This window comes from Adiantum capillus-veneris, chromosome 26 (genome assembly GCF_014529385.1).
Source record: "Adiantum capillus-veneris isolate H3 chromosome 26, ASM1452938v2, whole genome shotgun sequence".
Classification (NCBI taxonomy): Eukaryota; Viridiplantae; Streptophyta; class Polypodiopsida; order Polypodiales; family Pteridaceae; genus Adiantum; species Adiantum capillus-veneris.
The window spans coordinates 49,908,858-49,934,007 of NC_140956.1; the positions used below are offsets into that span (position 1 = coordinate 49,908,858).

At 43.3% G+C, this 25,150-nt stretch overlaps 2 pseudogenes; both read right to left on the reverse strand.

Annotated features, from left to right (window-relative positions):
- Positions 1–925: 925 nt before the first annotated feature.
- On the reverse strand, positions 926–2,077 carry LOC147423416 (uncharacterized; annotated as a pseudogene).
- A 6-nt stretch (positions 2,078–2,083) lies between these two features.
- Positions 2,084–25,150, reverse strand: LOC147423417 (uncharacterized; annotated as a pseudogene).

Sequence of the window (25,150 nt, forward strand, 5' to 3'; positions counted from 1 at the left end):
GCATGTCTGCTCTTTAGTCTATATCATACTTCCAAAGTAGAGTGACAAGTTCTATTTGGTGTTTGGAAGATGTCGTCACCACAAACATGATCCTAAGCATGTATACTTCTTAAATTTTGTGCACAATAAAAGAAAGATAATGAGTCTTATAAGACAAAAACGTTGTTCATTTAAAATTCATTTTCATTTGCTTACTCTAGTTTAGCATTGTAAGCATTGACACGGTTCATATTATCCTTAAGCTAGGTTCCTTATGCATCTAGCATCTTTAAAAGGATAATTCTTAAACTTAACAAGATATCATTGGAGATCTTACCGTTTCTTAGTACCTTGTCTTCGTGTGTTGAAGAATCAATTTGGGCTGCAACACCTCTTCCTCGAATCTGGAAGTTAGGTTGCTGATCACTGGCCCAAAAATCTTCGTTCGCCATGTGAAAAACCCTGTGTAGAATGCTTCCTCAAATGCCAACATCTTGTAAGATGGCAAGAACATGCGGCGGGTGTAGAAGCCATATAGGACTTCTTCAAAAGGGTGACCATTTAGGTCATAGCATAGAACCTTATTTCCCTCAAGGAAGGACATCCACGGTGCTCCTGCTTGCTCTGGCTCATGAAAAGCTTCAATGCATGTGAGCAGCATTTGGCAAATCTTGCATAGCATGGCACATGAGAGATCAAGAAAACTTTTGAAAATTTCATGGTGCCCGTTAGGGTTTTCACCATGTATTCCTCTGTCAGCATTCCCTTTTTTGGAGCTGGCAATCGCGGATAAGTCAGCCATGTAGGCCGCTTCTTTGTCATTGCTTCATGTGCTTGCCACATCCTTACTCTTGGTACATGACAAAAAGTCGGGTCTTTCTGAAGTGTTGCAGGTGCTCTTGTGAACCCCCCTAGCCTGCTAGAGCATTCATGCTCAACAACAATACTAGGAGATGCTCACTCCACCTGGATCCCATACATAAAAACTTGGCCTTCCATGCATTAAATTAGTAACCAAACCTCCACCTGGCTCCCAACAAAATTTCAAAAGCTTGCCATGCATTAACATCACACCAAAAAACATATCATAAACTCTATCATCCTCATGCATATGAATCATAAGACTTCCCTTCTCGTAATCTCTTGCACAAAAACTTGTAGTTTGGTTCCAGGGCTTGGGAAGCACTTATAACAATATCATGAGGAAAAGTTGTGGCCTTCAAGAGGCATTGAAAATCATACATGCCTGCAAATCCCTTAAATACATTCATAGCAGATGCACAAGTATTACCATTCTTCAGAGCATCTATCACCGTCTCAAGAGGTACTTTCTCATCAAGTAAACGATCAAAAAACTCACAAGTAATATCTTCTAGCATACCAATATCACAGGTAAAATAAAAGCATACATGAACACCTACTTCTAATAAGAGGCTGTCAAAAAAACTAATATCATCACTTACATCATCACACAAACTCTCCATCTGCACCACTTCTTCACACTGATTCTCATCATCACAATAATTCATAACATCTTCAAATGAAGCATCCTCACTCTTCTCTGCTACTGGTTGCACAGACTCCTCACAAGAGACAAGTCCTTGTTCTCCCTTTTCTATGCTTACATCCTCACTTCTCCTAGGAGACTCCAAAGTTTTCTTTTCTCTCTCATCATTTTTAAATCCCACCAGCCATCTTTCTTTCAGTGATCTGATGTCCGTCATGATATGAGCCAAGTCAAACACCATTGAGTCATTGCAAGAAGACTCTTCATCAATAGATGCATCATCGAGCGAGGCACTATCACATAAATCATCTTCACACAAAAAAAGCTAGATGTATTAGACTCAAAATTGCTACAATATCCATCTTCTAAAACCTCATCATCATAATGCCTAATCTCTATGATAGATGAATCTTCCACCATGTCAATCACCGACCTCTCCATAAGGGGCAAGCCATACAAATCTGAATCCCAAGTGTCTCCCTCAAACAAACTCCACACCATATGCCCAAACTCACCTTGTAGTGATTCAAAAGTAGTGACAAGGGAGTCCTCTATTGAATCTTGAGGCTTTGGTAGCCTCCAATAGCGCATTAGCAATGAGACCTTCAAGGCTGACCAATTGTAACGTCACTTGTCCAGAAGCATGTGAAAAAACATGAAAGCATCATGAGACAAAAGCCTTGTGAAGCATCTGCAGCTTTTGCTACATCACTGTCAATTGCAAGTTGCATCATCTCATGCTCCATTTGTGTTATACAAGACTGTATGCATTCACTTGTAGTGCCACAAAAATATACATGACCTCTTGCTGGCAGCTTTGAACATGCATAATATTTCAACACAGCATACTTCATGAGTTTCCAACTATATTGCACCTACTCAGGAAGACATTCATAAAAATGCCAAGCATCCTCGTACAACCTCTCATACATGAAATCAGCCCTCTACATCATCAAAGATATCAATCTCTAAACGCAACATATCTGCTTGAACAAACCATGCCTGTGCATCCTCATCCCTCCTCCCACAAAAGCATACATTCATTGTTGCCATGTTTACAGAAGTCTATGATGTCTATGTCGGATGCCCAAAACCAAAACACCTACTCTTGTTACTGAAGGTACTCAATGACACACTCCTCAGTGGCGGGCTCCAAAACGATGATAGGAGAAAGCCAGAGCAGAACTATTGGAATTAGAGAAACGCACACAGCTTGGAGAAGACGAAGGAAGCTCAAGGCACACAATAGAGAGTGTGTTATTTAGTGTGCAATGGAAATATGGATAGCCCTAGAGTGATGGGCATATATACAATGCACACGGGAAAAATCCTCCTAAAGAGGGAAAAAATGCCCCGGCGGTCCTAGTGTGTTCACACACATCACTACCACATGTATATGGTAACAAATCCCCCCTGGAGTGATGCGGTGAACGAGAGCTGGCACATGAGTAAAGGGAAGTGCCATGCCCTAAGGACATGATCAGTCCACAAAGGGGAGTAAGCCCAAAGCTTTGCGGAAAGCTTCAAGCTTCTCATGAGACAATGCCTTTGTGAAAAGATCTGCAAGGTTGTCCTGTGTTAACACATAAGCCAAGCTGATCTCCCCTGCTAAGAGCCTCTCCCTGACATAGTGATAATGCACCTCAATGTGCTTTTTGCGAGCATGACAAACTGGGTTCCTCGCAACTACCAATGCGCTTTGACTGTTAGTGTAGATAATGTTGGCAGTGCCCTGTACAACACCCAAATCATCCATAAGGCGTCTGAGCCATACACACTCAACCATAGTTGTGAAGACTGCCCTATACTCAGCCTCACAACTCGAAGTGGCCACAATAGGTTGCTTCTTGCTCAACCATGATATACATGAACTGCAAAGCATGAAACAAAAACCACTTGTGGAAACTCACGTGTCAAAACAACCTGCCCAATCTGAGTCCGAAAAAGCATGTAAGTCTGGCGGCAATGATCCCCCCTTGGGATAAAACAAGCCAAGATGTAAAGTGCCACTAAGGTAGCAGAAAATCCTCTTGACAGCCTGCCAATGCTTAGACCCTGGGCTATGCATAAATCTGCTGACCTATGAGACTGCAAACTGAATATCCAGCCTCGTGTTGCATACATAAATGAGGCAGCCAACAGCAGTTTGGTAAAGAGTGACATCAGCAGGATTGCCATCATCATGTAGACTCAACTTCAAACCTGTTCCATCGGAGTGGCAATAGGTTTGCAATCCTCAAGTCCAAACTTACATAGCAATGTCTCTATGTAACTTTTCTGACACAAGGCAATACCACCATCACACTGCTTAAACTGTATATCCAAGTAATGATGCAACAGCCCCAAATCTTTCATCTTGAAAGTAGCATTCAAATCAGCCTTAAATTCAGCAATATGTCTCTCATTTGGTCCAGTGATCAGCAAATCATCAACATAAAGAACCACAATGAGAAATACATCATCCTCACGCTTTACATACAATGTGCTTTCTGTTGGACTATTACGAAAGCCTTGTTTAACCAAATGAGTGTCAGCTTTCTCATACCAAGCACGAGGAGATTGCTTCAACCCATACAAAGCCTTCTTACATCTGCACACTTTGTCCTCTTGTCCTTTTATGACAAAACCGCGAGGCTGCATTACATAAACTTCCTCAAATATGTCACCATTCAAGAAAGCAGTAACAATGTCTGATTGATGTACATCCCAACCAAAATGAGCTGCTAATGCACATAGAAAATGCACAGTAGTCATACGACAAATGGGAGCAAAAGTCTCTTCATAATCTATGCCTTTTTGATGTGCATAACCCTTTGCAACAAGTCGAGCCTTATGGCGATCGATTTCACCATCCGGCTTGCGTTTCAACTTGTAAACCCACTTCGTACCAATGGCCTTTTTTCCAGGAGGCAAATCACATAAAGTCCATGTGTCATTCTCTATAAGTGCATCATATTCTGATTGCATGGCAGCCATTAGGAAATTTTGGAGGTCATTTGGAGGGCCTTCTAAGAAAATGTATTTTTATCACTCTCTCTCTAGAAAAAATGGCAAATAACAAAGGTAGGTCTTTCATGGTAAAAGTTCAAAAAGTGTACTTTAAGTAGATTCCTTACTCTTTTGAACATTCATTCGTAATGATTGAGGGATATTCTTCTTTTCAGTTGCATTGAATGAACCTCGTCAATATGGAGGGAATGAGGCTAACATGGAGGGACGAAGGCACAACCACCTATTCACTTTCCATTAAACTTGCACATTTGGCTAATGGCGCACTCCTCAAATGGCACAAATGTTACGCAGAAATGAGCCAAATATCACCTTCACATTGATTTGGACAATGAGTACCAACCATTGATTAAGCGTAGTAAAACAAACACACATATACCTCCCGCATCCATAGACACGCTCAGAGCTCAGGGAGCTAAACACATAGATATCTGGACGAGAGGCTCTCTCTATCCTAAGAATCCAATGACTAATGCGTCTCCACCGTTTGTCAATCCTACAAGCTTATTGATCTTTGCTGGTGATGGAGAAAAGGGCCTTCTGGGTTATTGTAAATCTCTTACAAGGGAAGCTGAAACTTATAAGGGCATTCTCCAAGCTCAACAATGTGAGATTGTTCGTCTTTCACATTTACATTCTATAGATCAGGTTACCATTTTTCAACACAAAACAGAGGTACAGGAACTGAAAGGAAAGGTACGAAGTTGTCAAATGAAGGACACCATCTTGGGTGGTCCTATCCAAAAGAAGAAATTGCGCAATCTTGAAACATTGCAGGTTGCATCCGGAGGTCTCAAGAAAAGAATCCGAGCATTGAGGTGATGCTTCTTGGTTGGTACATTGTCTTAGTTAAGTAATCTTTTTGTTTTTTCTTGCTATGCATTGTTTTCATGTGCCTAAATAGTGTTAGTGAAGTAAATTTTTTGTTATTTACTTATGCATTGTCTTCATGTAGAGATTCAATCTATCCTGACAAGGAAAACATTGACCCCAAAGCCAATATAGGAAAGAGATTGAAGCCACTTATAACTAGAAGCCTGGCAACAAATATAGTACATGACAAGAAGTTTAAGGTCCTACAACGAAATGTAGTGGACCGCTTTATTTTAGAGAACTCAGTGCTTGTAAAAGAGATACAAGGCACACTTGATTCACTTGGTGTAAGCAAAAGAGGATATTCGGCTATACAAAAATCAGTCTCATCCATCTTTGTTAAGAAGGGTATAAAATCCAAACTTTTACCATCAGCCTCAAGTGTTTGGAAAGAGAGGCTTCAGCTTAACGAGGCACAGGGGGACTATCTTGGACAGCCCTTTCATATTAAATCAACTTACAGTGGCCATGGGGCAAACATGGCATATGATGAGTTCAATAATATTTTACCTGCAGATGTTACAGAAGAGAATGGTGGAGTTTTACAACATCACATTTGAAGAGTCACGAGGGGTATTACATTTTGTGTTAAAACTGGATGAGTGTGAGCTTGTTAAAGAGAAAAATCTAGAGCGTGTTACTATTACTTTAATGAATAGAGCCCTCTCAAAGTGTCCCATTGATGATCCTTTGTATTTTAGTGTCAATCAGAATCTAACAAATGGTGGCTTGGTGCGTTTGAGGTAAGCAAGATTCTCAGGTAAGCTCAAGTGTTCACATCTACTTAAGTCTCATTTATTTTGTGTTGCAGGTAAAGAAAGAAGATCATGAGATTCTATATTGGGTGTTCCATCGAACTAATATTCCGGAGGTGATTGATCGACAGACTAACCAGGGAGAGGTACTACATCTAGATGGAAGGGGAGACTTTCAAGTTTAGTGGCATCTTGCAGGTGACCTCAACACATTAAAGTGCATGTATAATTGTGGAATGGGTGCAATGGAAAAGTCGCCGTGTTTGTTCTGCATGGAGCCTGCAAAGGTCATGGACCCAAAGTGGTGGAGAAAAGCTCCAACACGTCACATTGAGGACCCTGCTTTTCGACCGGTTTTGAAAATACCACTTGTGAATGTCCACATCTGTACAATGCATGCCCTTTGTAGAATTGTGGAGAAATTGGTCTACTTATATATCGGGTTTTCTTGGAAAATTAAGAACTCAGCAGAGCGACAAGTAGCTCTGTAGTGATTAGAATTGGTACTGTCAGATATGGGGCTTTATGGTGGCAATGTGAAAATCCAGCGGGATGAAAAGAGATCAACTGCTGAGAAGGATGTCCCATGAAACCATCCATCGGTGGTGTGAAGGCACGGAGGTTTTTATTTAAACCCCAAGGAATACGAGATCCGAAGCTAACAAAACATGGAAAAATATATAACACATCTTATGTTAGCAAGGTAGAGTATCAGAGCTGGAAAAAGCTACATATTGCAGTCAAAGACCAAGAACCAACTACTCGTAATGTGAAGGTTGAGGTTTGGCGATCAATAGACATCCTATTTTTGATGTGCGACAAAGATGACTGGTCACAAGGTGATATGAACAAGTTCAAGGAGAATCTCAACCTTCTCAAAAAATCATTCAAGACAGCATGGACAAACACCCAGATTACTCACTGCATGGTATTATGGTGTATTTGATTCTCTTTTATGTGTAACTATGTGAGTGTAAAACATTCTAACTAATCTGTTTTCATATCCAGCACATCATTTTCAATCATTTACCATATTTTATACAAAAGTATGGGAACCCGGTGTCAGGAGTTTTTTGGAGCAAGGGATTGCGCATATGTACATACCCATGCATGGTGCATCAAATAAAGTATTGCCCATTTTCCAGAGCCAGGTGGTTACGTGGGGCCCACATGTGTACAGGTAGGACACCATGTACATAGTGCATCGATTTTCATCGTTACTAGTACCATTGTGTTTTTCTACAATAAGGAGGAGTTGGTAGCGCGTAAAACTTCTCGAGGAAGCTATCCGCGGGCCGACGACGTGAGGTCAGCAGGTGCGTCAGATGGCATGTAGTGGCGTCAGGAGGGCGAACGAGGTCAATATTTGCACGCAAATGAGGACGGACACAACGTGGGTGTTTGCTTGTGAGAATTATGCAGAAAGGTCATCATGAGGACCTTTTTTTGGGGCCACTTCACGTGGTGGCCAGATGCATTATTGGAAAAAAGCTGAGTGCCAGGTGTGCGAATGATGCAAAAAGGTGACAACTATGCACTGCGAGGTCAGTTTTTGGCCTGTTCGGGGTCCGTTTGAGGTCATCTAAAAGGCCAAGGGTGCCCAAGTAATAAAGCTAAGTGTGGGAACTAAAAAAACTGAGAGAAGACCAGAAAAAACGTGGAGAAGAGAGGAGGAACAGCCGCAGGTGTGTTTTTTGGGTTTTTGGAGCCTGTTTTGGCCGTAAACTACTCATCCGATGTCGGATTTGAGCACTTTGACATTGTAGACTGGGGTTTTGGGCCGTTCCGAACGCGATGGCGCTGTCCATTTTGCCAAATTCCTCACTCTTTTTCTGCTGTTTTTCTGTGTAATCTTCTCCGGTGAGTGAAGCTTCTTCTCCAATTTGTGATTGTATCTGGTATCTTTTACCCATATTGTGTGAGCTGTTTGCCCCATTGGTGTTGGCCCAAGATCATTTGTATTCAAACATCAGAAATTCTCCTCTTTTGAGCTGAGTTTTTTGGGTGTGTGTGTGTGTGTGTCTGTGTGGAGTGGACAAGTGGATAGTCTCTCTCCTCTCACTCCAGAGGTGTGTTCCCTGTCTCGGCCAGGTGTGTTGTGTAAGCCGAGTGGTGCCCCATAGTGTGTGTGTGTATCTTCCCAAGAGTGTGTGTCGGGTCGTTATAGAGGCGCTGTGTGTGTTTTCATCCCGCTCACATTCTTTTGGTGCCCCCACGGAGGATCTTCTTCGAGTACCTTCTGCTTCGAGCTTCGAGCTTCGAGCTTCGGGATTGCAGATTACAGGTTACAGGTTACAGGGACAGGGACATGTACAGGTACAGGTGATTCACACAGGTACAGGTAGCAGAAGTACAGTGATATACTAGCAGTGATGTCACTTGCAGTTGTTGTGGGAATGCATCACTTGGCGCCTATTTGAGCGCATTGTTTGCTGGATTGTACGTTACTTGTGGAAACTGCCATTGTATGCCTTTGTGGAGCCATATATGGTTTTATTTGGCAGTCCCAGCCATTTCTGAGACTTGGTCTGGAAGATAGTCATTTATGAGACTTGACTATACGCGATTTGCATTAGCTTTCGTGTGAGGGTCGATAGCGTGAGGTTTTTATTGAGCTGGGGGATTCTCAAATGTGGAGATCCTTTCGGTGATACAGGTAGCTGGAGCACCCTTTTCGTGACCTCGCCATAGGCTATGTACTAGTGAGTCCTACTTGATGCTCGGGTTCTATTGTTGACAGTTTATGCGTACATAGACAGTCTATATTTTGGGTTCCTACTGCTTTACTTTTGGGGAAACTCTGTCGAAATTTTCCCAAGTTATGATGGCTGGTTTTTTGGTATTTTGAGCCATTTATGCTGTTATGCTGCTGGAATTTTGGCAAAATCAGAGGTTGAGTCAGGTGTGCCTTCTTGGGAGCTTCATGGTTGGCTTTAATGGATGATCAAAATGGCCCTCAATTCACTCCATTTCATTTAACTCAAAGAATTCAGATTAATGTTCATGTGTCCAGGAAGATCTTTTTCCAGCAGCGCATAGTCTTTATGTTTGGGCCAAGAAGATTGAGAGAGATCCTGGAATGTCCTTTGCCTGTTGTAATTCCGATGATCAACTATGAAAACTCATTTGATGTGCATGTGTTTGTTCTCATCTAAAGCTGAGCTCCATTGAGGTTTCTGGGGATTGGGTAGTAAAAAGTTTTGGGTTCTTGCACGTGTGTTCGAAGGGGTTCTCAAAGCATCATAATTTGGGTAGCCATGGCTTTCTCTTATCCCGAGTTTCATGGAAGAAGTGATGAAGATGTGGAAGAATTTTTGGAAAAGATGGAGGTTGCCTGCATTAGCAACCAGATTCATGACCCTACGCAAATGTTACGCCTTCTCCAAATTTGTTTGAAGAGTGATGCACGAGCTTGGTCCAAAGCATTTGAAGAGGAGTTGCGTATGGCTGATCCACCTATAAGATTGAGTTGGGACAATCTAAGGCATGGATTGGAAGTGGAGTTTGTGAAGATTGAAGACCCTGACAAAGTGTGGCAAGAAGTACAGGCTTTGGTGCAAAAGGAAGGTGAGCCAGTAGATGCGTACATAAGTAAGTTTTCATTGGCATGGGAGCGAATGTGCAAGGCTTTAGCACCACAGGTACCCCCGCCTGACATGATGAAGAAGGACAGGTTCTTGGCTGGTCTTTGGGAGAATATACGTTGGAGAGTGGAGCTAAAGAAGCCTAGGACATATGAAGATGCACTAGAGGTAGCAAGGAACAAAGAGTGGAAGCTGAGGAAAATGAGCCAGTTACGGGTGGAGTCTTTGCCAATGAGGTCTGAATTTCAGCCTATAGAGTCTTTACAAGGGCGCATGTCAGGGGTTCATCATGAACCAGTGGTTCCTATTACTACTCAGGTTATGCCAGCAGTGGTCACTACAGCAGTGCAAGATGATGGCCTAAGGCAAGACATGAGGCAAGTGGTTGATCTGATGAAGAATCTCAGCCTAAACATGCTAGGTCAAGTGGGAAATAATCGAGGTCGAGGGCGGTTTGCAAATCAGCCAGGAGGTGAAGAAAGACCTAGGAATGGTGCTGGACAAAGTAATAGTAGGTTTTGGAGGCAGACGCCCACATGTTATAATTGTGGAGAGTTGGGTCACATCAGCCCGCAATGTGATAAGCCACCAAGGATGGGGGGAGACATGTATCCATTGCCAAGACAGGTGCTAACTAGATCAAATGATTATGGCATCGAAATTAAGGGAGACGAAGGAACCAGTGGTCTGACCCAAGAGGAAAAAGGAAAGACAAAAGTGCTAAGTGTAGTCACCTTGGAGAAGGCATCAAAGCTAGAGGATACATTAGTGATGCCTATTGGGAAGAGGACCACAGAGGATAAGGAAGGAAGAAGTGCCTCAGGTCCTAGTAAGAAGAAAGGAAAGAGCCATGAAGGCGAGGATGTCAAGGCCAAGAGGAAAAGGAGAGCTCGTCGAAAGATTCATGTTTCAGATTTTCCACTAGGGGATGGGCAATTAAGCTATGACTTGAAGGAGGATCTGACGAGTAGGAAGGCAGATGTTACTTTTGGGCAGCTCATAGAAATGGTTCCTAAACTAAAGCGACAGTGGAAGAGGATGGTTAACCCAATGGAGAAAGAGCCAGAGAGAGGTTCAGTGAAGGTGTTGGCAATGGATGAGCTACCAGACATTTGTCCAATAGTAGATGTGTGGCATAAAAGGAAAAATTTGGGACAAGGTTATGTGGATGGCGGAGCCCAAATATGTGTCATAACACACTCATGCGTTGAGAAGATGGGTCTCACAGTGGCTGGGGTGTCAGGTTTTCGGATCAGATTGGCAAACCATCAAAAAGTAAAATGCTTGGGTGTTGTAAAGAGCTTAGAAGTGGAGGCATATGATGCAAAGGCAGTGGTTGATTTTCATGTGATGCCAGCAGGGTTGGGAGCATATCCTATTATATTGGGCAGACCATGGTTACGTGCAGTGGGAGCTGTTCAAGATTGGCGACATGGTACAATTAGCCTCTATGGAAAGACAGGTACCAAGAAGCTTTATAATATGGACACAAGGAAACGATTAGAGGAGCTTTATGAAGATGAGGATGAGTCTAGTGATGAAGACTCTTCCACGGTGACAGATGAGGACAGTGATAGCACTACCAGCAGTGATGAGGATGCTGATGTTGCATTTCTTTTGATGGATAAAGAAATCCAGGAGTGTGGTTTAGTCGCATTTGCGAATGAAGTTGAAGATGAAAGTGAAGGACCTTATGAAGTGATTGAAGGCCTGATGCAAACCAATGTTGAGTTGTCAAAAAAGCAGGAATTAATGACGCAAATGATTAGTGGAGACCTCTCAGCTATGGAGAAGGATATATTTTTGCATATGCTGGCTAGTTTTCCTGATTTGTTCATTACTTCATATGAAGAGATCAGAGGGTTCAAGGGCGAAGAGATGCATATAGAGCTGAAAGAAGGTGCTAAGCCAGTGCGGCAAAGGCTAAGAAGGATGGGTCAAGAGCAAATGGAAGCCTTGCGGGAAGAGGTGGACAAGTTATTGAAGGCAGGGTTCATAGTCCCTGTGGAGACCACAGAATGGGTGAGTCCAGTAGTAGTCAGTCCAAAGAAGGATGGGAAGTGGCGGATTTGTGTAGATTTTAAGCCCTTAAACGCAGCCACTAAGAAGAACCCATATCCTCTTCCATTCATCGATCAGATCTTGGATTCAGTGGCAGGTTATGAGAGGTATAGTGTGTGTGATGGTTTTTCAGGCTATTTTCAATTGAAGATTTCTCTTAAAGACCGCACAAAGACAACTTTTATTACGCCATGGGGCTGCTATTGCTACACAGTATTGCCATTTGGGTTGTCAAATGGACCATCTTTCTATCAAGAAAGAGCAAATTGGGTGTTGGAACCATTCATTGGTAGTTGTGTTAAGGATTTTATGGACGACTTCTGTGTCTATAGCAGTAGGGCTGAGCATCATGAGAAGTTGCAGATGGTATTGGCTCGATATGATGAATGTGGAGGATAACTAAATCCAAAGAAATGTCATCTAGCACAGCCAAGGGTGAAGTTATTGGGCCATATGGTGTCAGAAAATGGCATTGAGGCTGATCCAGATAAGGTGAAGTCTATTATTCTTCTTCCATCACCTATGAGTACGAAGCAATTTGCAACCTTTATACACAAAGTGAAGTACATGGCACGGTTTATTCCATTGTCTTCGCAGCTTCTTTATCCATTACAACAAGTGGCAAATCATGATCCATTGCAATGGGATGACAAGTGTGAAGAAGTGTTTCAAGAGGTGAAAGAGGTGTTAGGGGGGTTGTCAGCCATGCAGGCTCCTGATTGGGAGAAAGTTTTTTATGTAAATCCATCAGTAGGGGATGATGCCATTGGAGCCATGCTATTGCAAAATGGGAAGGGCAGCCATTATATGAGGCCAGTGTATTGTGCAAGCCGAGTGAAGTTGGTAGCGGAGAGAAAGTTATCGGAAGTAGAGCTAGTGATGGCCAGTGTAATATTTGCTTGTCGACGATTTCGTCATTACTTGCTACCACGGCCTTTTGTTTTCTTGACGAGTTATGCCTTTTTGCCACAGTTAATTAATGGTACTAACATGTCAAATGTGGTGAAGAAATGGGTAATTGAGCTGCAAGAGTTTGAGTTCTTTTTTCTAGTGGAAGATAGTAAAAGGGCTACCCTAGCTGATTTGTTGACCTACAAGGAGAATCCCCTTATTGTTAAGGAAGAGGTGGTGAGAAAGGTAGTTGAAGAAGTGCCACAGATCAGCAATGCACATGTGTTGTTCTTTGATGGTTCATACAGAAAGAGCCATGATGCAGCTTCAGGGGGTATAGCACTTTATGATCCAGAGGGGAAGCTAGTATGCAAGAGAGGGTTCAAATTGGATGCGCATAGTAACAATGAGGCTGAATATGCTACATTGGAAGCCGGATTACACATTTGTTTGAAGCATGGGGTTCGAAGGTTGAGCATAAAAGGTGATGCCTTGTTAGTGGTGAAGCAAGTGCTGGGTGGAAGAGCAAGAACACCTCATTGAAGGAAATGTGCTTCAAAATTAAAGGCCTGTTAAAAAAGTTCGAAGCATGGAGCATCAGACACATTGAACGTGCTCTAAATGGAGAGGCACATGAAGCAGCTCAAGGCATGATTGGGGAGCTATTCGTGTTGAGGACCACTTTACCTCTTTATCATGGCCGGTAAACTTTGGCTCAAGAAGAGGAATTTTTGCTAACAGGAATCATTCCAAAGGAGATTCAGAAGTCTAAGAAGTATGGCTTTGTGCGTAGAGCATACAGGTACAAATTGATTGGTGATGTCTTATACATGAAAGGGGCTGATCTCGTGTTGAGATGTGTACCTTGGCGGGAGGAGCTTTACAGAGTGTTGGAAGAGAATCATGAAGGCGCATGTGGTGGCCATTTTGCTCTAAAGATCACCTTGCATAAGATTTTGCAAGAGGGGTATGTATGGCCTAGTTTGCACAAGGATGTTCACCATTGGTGTAGGTCTTGCAATAGGTGTCAAGCATTTGGGAAGAGAGTGTTGCAGCCAGAGCTACGAAAAACCATTATGGCGTTTGATGTGTTTGAAAAGTGGGGGATTGATGCAATAGGCCCGTTACCTATCACAAGCAGGGGCAAAAGCTATATCTTGATGGCAGTGGACTATCTCTCTAGATGGGCAGAGGCTATAGCAGTAAAACAAATCACTGCAAAGGATGTGGCAAAATTTGTGTATGATGAAATATGTTGCAAGTTTGGGGTGCCACTGGAGTTACTTTCAGATAAGGGGCCTGGCTTTAGAGCTAAACTGCTAGATTTTTTATGTGCAAAGATGAAGATTAGGCACCAGCATACCACTCCTTATTACCCGCAGTGTAATGGCTTGAATGAAAGATTCAATGGTGAGTTGGTACAGATTCTTTCGAAAGTGACAGAGCACCAAGGAAAGAATTGGGATTTGGAATTGCCTGGTGCATTATGGGCTTACCGTACTTCGGTGAAGACAGGTACAGGGTTTACTCCATTTCATTTGGTGTATGGAAAGGAAGCACTATTGCCTGTGGAGGTAGAGTTGCCTGCGGTCAAGATGTTAGAGAAGTTGCTTGGGCCGCCTAGTGATGCATTCAAAGAGAGGCTCTTGCAGTTACAAGAGGTCCAGTTGGATAGGATGAGCGCTTTGGAGCATTATGGGCAGATGCAGGATAAGGCTTTGACAAAGATAAATGAAAAGGTCAAAAGTAAGGGTATCAAGCAACATGACTTGGTTTTGCGCTACAACAGTAAGCTGGACAACACCTTCCAAAAGAAGTTTCAAATTAAGTGGGAAGGCCCTTTCAAGGTAGTAGAGTGTTTTCCAAATGACACATATCAGCTGGCTAACCTGGATGGTGTTCTACATAAGTCAAGGGTAAATGGATTGCGTCTTAAATTGTATCATGCTAGATTGATGATGGTGGAGCAAGATGAGTTGTCGGTGGAGCAAGAAATGTTGGTGAAGGATGAGGAGACTTGTGATGCGGCGAGTCTCATATCTCTCTTTGCTGCTGCTGATCATGAATGATCTAGCAGGCTAGGGGATGGGCAAATTATGTCAGGAGTTTTTTGGAGCAAGGGATTGCGCATATGTACATACCCATGCATGGTGCATCAAATAAAGTATTGCCCATTTTCCAGAGCCAGGTGGTTACGTGGGGCCCACATGTGTACAGGTAGGACACCATGTACATAGTGCATCGATTTTCATCGTTACTAGTACCATTGTGTTTTTCTACAATAAGGAGGAGTTGGTAGCGCGTAAAACTTCTCGAGGAAGCTATCCGCGGGCCGACGACGTGAGGTCAGCAGGTGCGTCAGATGGCATCTAGTGGCGTCAGGAGGGCGAACGAGGTCAATATTTGCACGCAGATGAGGACGGACACAACGTGGGTGTTTGCTTGTGAGAATTATGCAGAAAGGTCATCATGAGGACCTTTTTTTGGGGCCACTTCACGTGGTGGCCAGATGCATTATTGGAAAAAAGCTGAGTGCCAGGTGTGCGAATGATGCAAAAAGGTGACAACTATGCACTGCGAGGTCAGTTTTTGGCCTGTTCGGGGTCCGTTTGAGGTCATCTAAAAGGCCAAGGGTGCCCAAGTAATAAAGCTAAGTGTGGGAACTAAAAAAACTGAGAGAAGACCAGAAAAAACGTGGAGAAGAGAGGAGGAACAGCCGCAGGTGTGTTTTTTGGGTTTTTGGAGCCTGTTTTGGCCGTAAACTGCTCATCCGATGTCGGATTTGAGCACTTTGACATTGTAGACTGGGGTTTTGGGCCGTTCCGAACGCGATGGCGCTGTCCATTTTGCCAAAGTACTCACTCTTTTTCTGCTGTTTTTCTGTGTAATCTTCTCCGGTGAGTGAAGCTTCTTCTCCAATTTGTGATTGTATCTGGTATCTTTTACCCATATTGTGTGAGCTGTTTGCCCCATTGGTGTTGGCCCAAGATCATTTGTATTCAAACATCAGAAATTCTCCTCTTTTGAGCTGAGTTTTTTGGGTGTGTGTGTGTGTGTGTCTGTGTGGAGTGGACAAGTGGATAGTCTCTCTCCTCTCACTCCAGAGGTGTGTTCCCTGTCTCGGCCAGGTGTGTTGTGTAAGCCGAGTGGTGTCCCTTAGTGTGTGTGTGTATCTTCCCAAGAGTGTGTGTCGGGTCGTTATAGAGGCGCTGTGTGTGTTTTCATCCCACTCACACCGGCAATATGGAATACCCAAGGGATGGAAAAGTCTCATTGCATGGCGGTCACTAAGTGTGAACTCGCTAGAAGCGTACTAAGTTGGCACTATAAGTGTAGTCCAACTGTAGAATCACTGGCAGAGATCCTCCGTGTCGGTCACCTAACGCGCCAGTGAGTAAATGCCGTAAGCGGCCAAGACCCGTAGTGGATGCCAGCTCAAGGTGTAGAGCTCGACATCTCAACACTCCCCCTCGAGCTCTGCATGTCGCAGAGTCCAAGCATAGTCCGGAAACGTCGAAGCTTCTCAGCTCCGAGGGCCTTGGTAAAGATATCCGCTATATGCTCCTCTGTGCTGACGTAGACCAAGTCGATGTCGCCCGCCAACACTCGCTCTCGAACGTAGTGGTAATGGACCTCTATGTGTTTGGTCCTGGCATGGAACACTGGGTTCCTAGTCAACTGCATGCTGCTGAGGTTGTCACAATGGATGAAAATCTGCTGGTCCAACTGCACTCCCAAGTCCTCAAGTAATATGCGTAGCCAAGCTACCTCGCACGCCGCAACTGCTGCACCTCTGTACCGGCCTCTGTGCTCGATAAAGCAACCGTAGGCTGCTTTTTGTTGCTCCAAGTAACAGCAGCACTCCCAAAAGAGAACATGAAGCCACTCGTAGATCTCCTATCAACAATGCTACCTGCCCAATCTGCATCTGTATACCCATACAATGCTAATGGTGCATCTGCTGCATAGAACAATGCGTAGTCAAGAGTACCTTGCACATACCTAAGTGTGCGTCGTACTCCATCCAAATGTGGCTTCCTCGGAAGTTGCATGAACTGACTCTCCAAGCCTACTGTGTAGCTCAAGTCTGGCCTCGTGATAGTCAAGTAGATTAGACTACCCACAATCTTCCTGTACATGTTGACATCCTCAACAACATCACCCTTCTCTGCACTCAGCTTTGCATTCACATCCAAGGGAATAGAAATTGGCTTACAATCAGCCATACCATACTTTGACAACATGTCCAAAGCATACTGTCTCTGTGACAGCCATACACCCTCTGGAGTCCTGATCACCTCAATGCCAAGAAAGTAGCGCAACTCGCCTAAATCTTTCATTTCAAACTCCTGTTTGAGAAGACCCTTCACATGGTCAATCTCCATAGCATTGTCACCAACAATAATAAGGTCATCTACATATATGGTAATGACCACAATCCCCACATCACTCTCACGTACATAGAGTGAATGATCAGCATGAGCTCTCCTAAAACCAATACTGACAAGATACTTGGCAATCCTGTCATACCATGCTCTAGAGCCCTGCTTCAAACCATACAAAGCTTTGAGAAGTCTGCATACATAATCTGGGTAACCTGGATCGACATAACCAGGTGGCTGATCCATATACACTTCCTCTTGCAACTCACCATTCAAGAAGGCATTCTTTACATCCATTTGATGCATAATCCATCCTCTAGATGCAGCCACTGCTATGACAGCTCTCACAGTCGTCATCTTTGCCACTGGAGCAAAGGTCTCCTCATAGTCTATGCCATACGTCTGTGCATAACCCTTTGCGACCATCCTTGCCTTGTGACGCTCAATGTTACCATCAGCCTTATGCTTGGTTTTATACACCCATTTGCAGCCAATAGCTTTCTTGCCACTTGGAAATGGCACCAACTCCCATGTGTCATTTGCTTCCAATGCAGCCATCTCTTCATTCATTGCATCATCCCAATGCACATTTCCAACTGCATCCTCAAAACATGTGGGCTCCACATCCTGTATCACCTTAGCCATGTAGGCTTGGTGATGCGCTAGATACCCATCATAAGTCAATTTCTGAACTGGATTTCTGACTCTATTAGATCTGCGCGGTCCTGGGTCACTCCTTTTCCCTCTAGCATCTTCTTGTACTTTCCTTACACCAGGTGTCCTCACAGCCGGAATTCCAAATTCCTCATCAAGACTTTGTTCAGAACCATCTGAATCCATGTCTACATGTGAAAAACCTGATGATGCATCAGCCATAAAGGGAGGTTCATCAACCTTTTCCTTTCCTTTTCGTGATACATTCCCTGTACCTGTTGGTGGAGTAACCTGCGTACGTAGTCTACCATTCCATGGTTTCTCAACAGAGCCACGAGAAGAGGACTTTTGTGGTCCACTCAAAACCTGTGACTGTGGCCTCACATTTTGTACAACCACATCATCTTTTACATCAGCCCCAATAGTGCCATGTGCATTACTGTACCAGCTGTTCATCTCATCAAAGACTACATCTCTGCTCACTCGTAATTCTCGTGTAGTAGGATTGTAGCACCTGTACCCCTTTTGTTCAAGGGAATATCCCACAAGAATACATTTCTCTGCTTTAGGATCCAATTTCCTACGCAACTCATCTGGTACATGCACGTAAGCTATGCAGCCAAACACTTTCAAGTGTGCCAAATCAGGCTTTGTACCTGTAAACTTTTCCTCAGGTGTTACATCATGCACCGCAGCTGTAGGTGTCCTGTTCATAATGTACACAGCTGTATTTACAGCTTCAGCCCAGAAATGATGAGGCATGTTCTTCTCATTCATCAATGCACGTGCAACCTCTGCAATGTGCCTGTTTTTCCTTTCTGCGACCCCATTCTGCTGTGGAGTATATCTGCATGTAAACTGCCTGTGTATACCATGCATTCACAGAAAATCTGAAAAATCATTGGAGAAGTACTCTCCCCCTCCATTTGACCTCAATGTCTTGATTTGCATATCTGTCTCCTTCTCAATCATGACTTTGAAGTCTTGAAAGTGACCAAACACTTCACTTTTGTTACGCATGAAGTAGACCCATACTTTCCTTGTATGGTCATCAATGAAAGAGACATAATACCTGCAACCATGTATACTTGCATATCGGTTGGACCCCAAACATCTGTGTGCACCACCGCAAGTGGCTTTTTACATACATTGCGCTCATGTGGAAATGAGCCCTTTGACTGTTTTCCAAACTGGCATGCTGCACACACTTTATGCATACCATCCACCTTGAATTTGGGCAAACCTTTTACAATCTGTTTTGATTGCATGCTGCGCAATCTCTGCTCATTGACATGGCCAATGCGTTTGTGCCAAATGTCAACATCAGCCACAACACCTGTGCCCTGTGCAAATAATGTAGCTTTTACCTCAGGCATGTCTACATTCAACGTAAACATTCTGCCCGCACATTTGCCCTCTGTGATCAGCTTGCAGCCATTCTGGAAATCTTCTACATAATAGCCATTTGGATTGAGCGAACCTGCAAACCCTGCTCAACCATTTGTCCAACAGAAACAAGATTCTTTGTAATGTTTGGGACATGAAGTACATCTGCTAAGTACTTTGATTTCCCACTCTTCGTATTTAGAGGTATGTCCCCTACATGAGCAATGGGGTGAGCTGTGTCATCTCCTGTTTGCACATAGCCTGACACATCTGGTTTGCGCATATCTCTAAACCACTCTCCACGAGACGTCATGTGATTAGAGGCACCTGAATCCACATACCAAACATCATCTTGGGTGGTATTCTCTGCAGTCATTGTATTCATTACATGCTGCATAACAAACATGCGCTCGTTTCTGCTGTCATCTGCATCTCTGCTAGTAGATGCATAGTTGCCCTGTTCTCTCTTTCTACTTGCTTTTCCCTTTGGACAGTCACGTGACATGTGACCTCTTTCACCACAAGTCCAACATTCTCTACTATCTGGAGTATGTTGCTGCCTGCTTGATCCTGCACCACGACCTCTTTGACTCCCCCTGCCTTGAGACTGGTTTCCCCTGCCACCTGTATTGTTTTGATTTGATTGCCATTCCAGAAATTGGCCCCTGCAACCCCTTGGGCCTCGACCACGACCTCTACCTCTACCTCTGTTGGAGTTAGAATAGAAGGCCTGTTCATAATTATTTCTGCCATGAGAAGAAGATGTGTCAAGGTTCTTCTCCTCAAGAATAAGCATAGAAATCAAATCTTGGAACACGGGGATGTCGTCTCTTGTATTCATGGAAGACCTGAAATGTACATACTCATCTCCTAGACCATCCAAGCATGCACGGACAATGTCATCATCTTCCACTGAGACTTTAATAGATCCAAGAGCTTCAATGATACTCTTGATCTTCAAGGCATAATCATTGATTGAGAGGTTGTTCCTCTTAACCTGATTTAGCTCCGACTTTAGTTGAAGCTTCTTGGCTTTGGTGTTCACCTCGAACACTCTGCCTAAGTTTCTCCATGCAATGGCGGGGGTTTCAGCATCCTGTAGATAGCCCATCATACCATCTGTGATGCTCATAGAAAGCCAATACATCACTTTGCTCTGGCCTTGTTGCCAGTCCCTCAAAGCTTTCCTTTGTTCTACTGTAGCATTTGCCTCGGGAATCTCTGGTTCCTTTTCATTGTCTCCTTCTACATAGTCCCAATAACCTTTTCCTTTTAGGAAATTTGTTATTCTGAACCTCCATGCAGGGTAGTTATTTTTCTCAAGCTTCTCAGTAACAATCTGACTGAAACCGTCAGACATCTTGAAGCAGTAAGACAAAATAGCTGCAATCTGCAAAAACCTGCAAATCTGCTGAACCTGCTATCGTGGTACCTGTAACGCTTTCTACACTCAACGAGTGTCCACAATCAAGCGTACATACAACCACTGTACTTGTACAGTAAATCTCTGTATACTGCACTTTGGAGACCTGTTCAGAAACTCGGCATTTGGTCGTGGATTGCGAACGAGGGGATTGTGATGCTCTTGCTCTCTTAGCCTCTCTTGCTTGCACCAGGCTCTGATACCATGTAAAGAATGAGGATGCAAGAGAACTACACAAGACAAGAACAAAGCACACAGAGATGGAAAGCTTCTTCTTCTTCTTCACAGAAAAGAGAGTACAAAATGACTAAGTGCTAAAGCTGAAAAGTAGCACATATGTACATGCGGTCACTAAGTGTGAACTCGCTAGAAGCGTACTAGGCTGGCACTATAAGTGTAGTCCAAATGTAGAATCACTGGCAGAGATCCTCCGTGTCGGTCACCTAACGCGCCAGTGAGTAAATGCCGTAAGCGGCCAAGACCCGTAGTGGATGCCAGCTCAAGGTGTAGAGCTCGACATCTCAACAAGGGAGGGGGAGAGAGAGAGAGAGAGAGAGAGAGAGAGAGAGAGAGAGAGAGAGAGAGAGTGTTTGTGTGTGTGTGTGTGTGTGTTTGTCTGTGTAAGTATGTGTTGAGGTGTGTGTGTGTGTTGAACAACAGTATGGGTTTTCTTTGTTTCCACACACACACACACACACACACACACACACACACACACACACACACACACACACACACAATTTGCTACCTATTGTTGGAAATACAGAGAGACAGAGTGAGAGATCACCTTTTGTTGGTGGAGTTTGCAGAAACTCCATGGGAGGTGTCTTCTCCATTGCTTTCTCTCTGTAAATCTCTCTCTCTCTCTCTCTCTCTCTCTCTCTCTCTCTCTCTCTCTCTTTCTATGGTTCTCTCTCTCTCCCTATCACTCTCTAGCAGTAATGAGTCTCTCTCTCTCTCTCTCTCTCTCTCTCTCTCTCTCTCTCTCTCTCTCTCTCTCTCTCTCTCTCTCTCTCTCTCTCTCTCTCTCTCCCCCCCCCTCTCTCTCTCTCTCTCTGAAAATGACACTTATAACGGATACACACGGCGGCGCCCCACGTGTTACTAAAAAATAGAATATAATTGCATGATGCCGCACGTGCGGTCATTTATTGAGCACATACTTTCGTACGTCACATATAAAAGTGATGAGAGAGAAAAAACCACACCGCGTCAAAGAGAGTGAGAGAAAGAGACAGAGAGCCGTCGTCTACGTTTCCGACAGAAAGCACCTGCAAGATTGAGTTGACCCATCTTCGACATAACCAGGTCTGCGTCCTTAGAAGGTTTGGCTCTCTCTCTCTCTCTCTCTTTCTCTCTCTATCTCTCTCTCTTTCCAAAAGGTCAGGCTGTGCTTCTCTCTTTGTTTTTGAAATGTCCCTCTCCTCTCCCTCTCTCTCTCTCTCTCTCTCTCTCTCTCTGGCTCTCTGTCTCTTTTTCTCTCTCTGTTTCTCTCAGAGTATATTCCATATCTAGCTCTCTCTTAACACACAACACACACACACATACACAAACACACACAAATACAACACACACACACACACACACACACACATAAACACACAGACACACACATATAACATACACACACACACACACACACACACATAAACACACAGACACACGCATATAACATACACACACACACACAGACACACACACACACACACACACATAAACACACAGACACACGCATATAACATACAACACACACACACACACATAAACACACAGACACACGCATATAACATACACACACACACACACACAAACACACAGACACACAAATATAACATACACACACACACACACACACACAACCTCTCTCTCTCTCTCTCTCTATACTAAAGGCGCGCGGAGACATGCACTTCTGGTTTGTATGTCTCTTTGCGCGCCTTTAGTACTGTGCATCCACGAGTGAGAGAGATGGAGTGTATCCACGAGTGTGTGTGTGTGTGTGTGTGTATGTCTGTTTGTTATAGAGAGAGGAAGAAAAAGTGTAGAGACTGGGGAAGGCGGGAGAAAGAGAGAGAGAGAGTCTTTATGTACCCTTATACTAACGGCACGCGGAGGTGTATTTTGGGGTCAAAACATGTTTCACGCGCGCCGTAGGAATGTGCTTCCTATGGGACTCAAGCCAGCTCCTTCTCTCTGTCAAGAACGGATCAAAATTCTCTTTGCTGATTGTAAAGAATTTCTACTTCTCTATATTGAGGTCTACTCTAAAGATGTTCAAAGCCATGTCAAGCACCTTCAACTCTTTATACAAAAGTTGCACAAGACAGGGTTGGTGCTCAGCTTAAAAAAGAGAGGTCTCTGTAAGCCACAGGTAGAGTTTTTGGGAATTGAAAAGATGTATTAAAATGCAAGAACATGTACTGCACAAGCTACGAAGCTTTCCCAATCAACTTAAGGATCGCAAAGAAGTCCAATCCTTTATTGGATGTTTATAGTGGATTGCTCCTCAATACCCTCAAGTGGCCAAGAACTTATTACCCTTCAAAAGTCTTGAAAGAAGTGAAAATTTCTTTTGGGCTGATGAACTATCACAGGCAGTGATGAAGGTCAAGCAGGTTTCCTCTAGAATTTTCCTCCCATCAATATCCCTACTGATAAACCTCTTATGGTCTATTCCGATGCCTCTGAAGAAGCATGGGGAGGCATTCTCTATGAAGATCATAATGGAACCCCCATCATCTTCCAATGGGCTCCAGGGCGCTTCAAGGATGCAAAGATCCGGTACCATTCAATTCAAAAAGAACTTTTGGCAGGAGTCAATGTTGTTTTATCCTTTTGCCTATTCCTTATGGGAATGCCTTTTACACTTAGAAGTGGCCTCAAACACTTTGATAAATTCCTAAAAGAAAAGAATGCTGGTAAAGTTGGGATGCTCAAATTTACCAATGGGCCTAAAGGCTCAGTCACTTCGATATTTCTTATGGATATATTCCCAGGCATAAAAATAATATTGTAGATCTTGTCTCTCGTATAAAAAGTTACCAAAGCACTGATGTCATACAAAAGGGATAAACAAAGATGAGCAATGATGCAAGCAAAACCCACTACTGAAAAAAGGCACTTTACCTAAGAATGTAACACGTCACCTCGCGTAAATATCACGCAAGTGCCCAATCCTCTATAAAAAAGAGGTCTTGCTTGATTGTAAAGGGAGAGTGTTTTGAGCGAGCTCACTATTTTTTAGCTACTATCCCCTTGTACATCTACCATCACTATAGATTTGAGATCTTACCCTTTGTAACCTCCAGCAATATAAGTTTCTTATGTTCTATCAGTGTTCATTGTCATTACTCTGTGTATCCATCTATTCGTCATTACTCTGTCGTTATGTTGTGCTTCTTGCTTTTGCCCTAAATTGATATCATAGCCATTGGTGTTTATAGATTACGATTACCCATGTGAGGTATCACTAGAATACTCTCTGTGCTTGTGAGGGTTGCCTAGAATTTGTTGTTGGAGCTTCCTTCACTGTGTAGTCGCTGTCGCTAGGGTTGGTGCCACTAGAGACAGAAGTAATTACAGGTTCTTTTAGCACAGTGGAAAACTTGCGAGGAAAATCCTTATGTTTCGAGCCACTACCAAATTGACACCTTAGACATCTAGCTACGTTGTTGGAATAATCAACTATTCAACATGGCAATGATCATATCATCCTTCAACAAACTCCTCTGTGACAACGTCAAAATTGAAGAAGCTAACGCTACTGGGAAATGGAGTTTACCTAGGGTTTCTACTTCCTAGGTATATAAGCATAACAATTTTTTTTCTCTTTCTGCTAATACCTTATACCATGAAACACATGGTAAACTAACCATCAAAGATAGTGATTTTGATAATTACATAATCCATTTGTTCACAGAACTCTCTGAGTCTCGGAAGAAAGCATTAAGCAAAGGACGTCAGTTTGTGCACATAGGCTATATTGCCATGGTCATAATACCTTTGTTTCAAAAAGGCCTTAATGCTTCTTGTATAGGAGCCCTACTTGATACTAGGCATAGAAACGTACTTAACCAGACAATTAGCACCTTACAAGGAAGTTTGTCGTCCAATCTACATAGAATGTTTTCCTAACTTTCCTTGTAGTCTCACAGATAAATATTTTGACGAGGTAATTTCTCTCCTCATTAAAACACGTGGTTTAGATCTAAAACATAATTCTGACCATCTTCAGATAGCTTATCGTATGATAATCGCACTATCAATACTTGTCTACCTTCAGCATATCTCTGGTTATTTGTGAGATAATGAATCCCAAATTTGAGGTTAGAATATTGTTACCAAAGTGGATGATACAAATTTGGGTAGTTTTCCTGAAATTGCAAATTGGAAAGAAGTTGAATTCCCTCCAGAATGGAAATTGGATATCTCCTAGACTCTGCTCAATGAGGTATAGCAACCAGTAGCTTTAAACATTCGATAGCTTGGATCTACTGCACTATACAAACACTTAGGCAGATCCAAATCCAAAAAAGAGATAGCTATTGCGAAACCAGTATGCCAAAGGTCCTTTAGATCATCTGAATATCCAACCAGTCAAGCCTCTGCTTCAACTTCTCATCGGTGCCATTCTCCTCCAGCATTGGCAT